Below are 1718 nucleotides of genomic sequence, written 5' to 3'. Positions count from 1 at the left end.
TGTCATAATATTTACATGTGTTCCTCTTGGGTTTGTCTCGGTGTTACTTGGAAGCCCGCCCAGTGAACGCTCGTTGAATTGTTGTGCAAGCTTCCCTAGTTGTTTCTCGATGTTAAGGATAGAGGCTTATTGATTCCTCATCAATGCTTGCTGCTCTTTCATCATTGCTTGTTGCTCTTGTATCGCAACATCAGTTTTATTGTGTCTCTTCTCGGATACGGATGAAAAGCGTTTGAGCATATCCTCAAAATACATCTTTTTTTCCTAAATAGTTTCTTCCTTTTGGTAAAAAAAAAAACCTCGCCTTTTGTCTGAATTTCTCCTCCTTCCCCTTCTTGTATTATTCATAGGGTAGCCACTCCTTTTTAGGTTTTCTCCAATCTTCATCATACCTATCCCCGCTTGAGTAACAAATTTGAGCTTTTCGATTCCCATTCTCATCCAAGTCACCATCTTTGGTAAGGTGAGGCCCACTACAGTTGTCACAACCCACTCGAATGGCGTGGATGGATTGGTCTATCTTTGTCATCCTACGATCCAAACTCTTTAACTTAGCCATCATTGCTGCCATGTCATCAAAAACTAATTTCATCGCCCCTCGAGTTAAGTCGTGTCTCGGGTTATGATATTCTCTTGAATGTTTAGAGAAGTCTATAATCAATTCTTTTATAATCGTTGGTGCCTTCTTTGTGAGTGGTCCTTGGGAGTCAAGGAGCTGCATGGTTGTCACATTCACTCCATCATAGAAGATGGAGACTTCTTTATGAATGTTTAGGTCATTTTGAGTGCAGTTCCTTAACAAGCCTTTGTATCTTTCCCATGCCTCATAGAGTGACTCGCCTCCTTGTTGTTCGAAGTTTGCAATTGCTTTCTTCAACTTTTCTACTTTGGATGGTGGGAAAAACTGATCTATGAATTCTTCGCGCATCTTTTTCCATGTTGTGATGGATCCTGGAGGTAGTGATTTTAGCTAATTTTTTGCGGCTCCCTTGAACGTAATCGATAGCATCCAAAGTAAAACATTCTTACAAGGCACATTCGGTATGTTAAAATAATCGGCTACGCGTCTTCGTGATCTTTTCCATAGAATGGGGTGTCCTTCGATTGGTAGAGAATGTGACCTTTCAGTTCAAAGTTTGTTGTTGCTGGAATTGCCGGTTGCACGAGTCCTGGTCCAGTATTGTCACACATCCTCCTTTTATATTCGCCCATGGGTATGTTTGCAATGTTTTCCATTTCTTCTTCTGGCTCGGTTTCACTCTTTTCTTCAAATTCGGGTGTTTCTAGCTCGAAATCTGACACCTTCTTGTCTTGAATCTTCTCTTCACCGCTTGATTCCCCTATTGCTTTATCCTTTTTTTGTGAATAATTGACTCTAGATCCTCCAACGGTGGCGCTACTGAAGAATTGGAACTCCTGCTCATAAACTTCTTGAAACAAAACAAAAATACAAAAAAGAAGAAAAAACGAAACCGGAAAAGCGACGAACTCGTCAAGTTCAACGCAAAATAGAAAAACGAAAATGAACATTTAAAACAGAAAAACTTTTAACTTTATGTGAGATAAATCTCACACAAAGGATCGATAACACTAGCAAACAATATTAACTATTTAGAACCGTTCCACGACAATGGCGACAAAAACTTGATACGTGTTGATTGTACTAGTTTTAATCCTACTAACTTAAATACAAAGACAAACACACGAAAGGCAGTGTA

General features: G+C 39.5%; 1 non-coding gene across 1 annotated transcript; it reads left to right on the top strand.

Moving 5' to 3' along the window:
• Positions 1-773: 773 nt before the first annotated feature.
• LOC144999272 (small nucleolar RNA R71) lies at positions 774-880 on the top strand. The gene has a single exon (XR_013660786.1). It is a non-coding gene; the product is annotated as a small nucleolar RNA R71 (small nucleolar RNA).
• Positions 881-1718: the final 838 nt, after the last annotated feature.

The sequence above is a fragment of the Lactuca saligna genome, chromosome 5 (genome assembly GCF_052625555.1).
Source record: "Lactuca saligna cultivar CGN05327 chromosome 5, ASM5262555v1, whole genome shotgun sequence".
NCBI classification, from domain to species: domain Eukaryota; kingdom Viridiplantae; phylum Streptophyta; class Magnoliopsida; order Asterales; family Asteraceae; genus Lactuca; species Lactuca saligna.
This window is presented reverse-complemented; position numbering and strand designations above follow the sequence as displayed.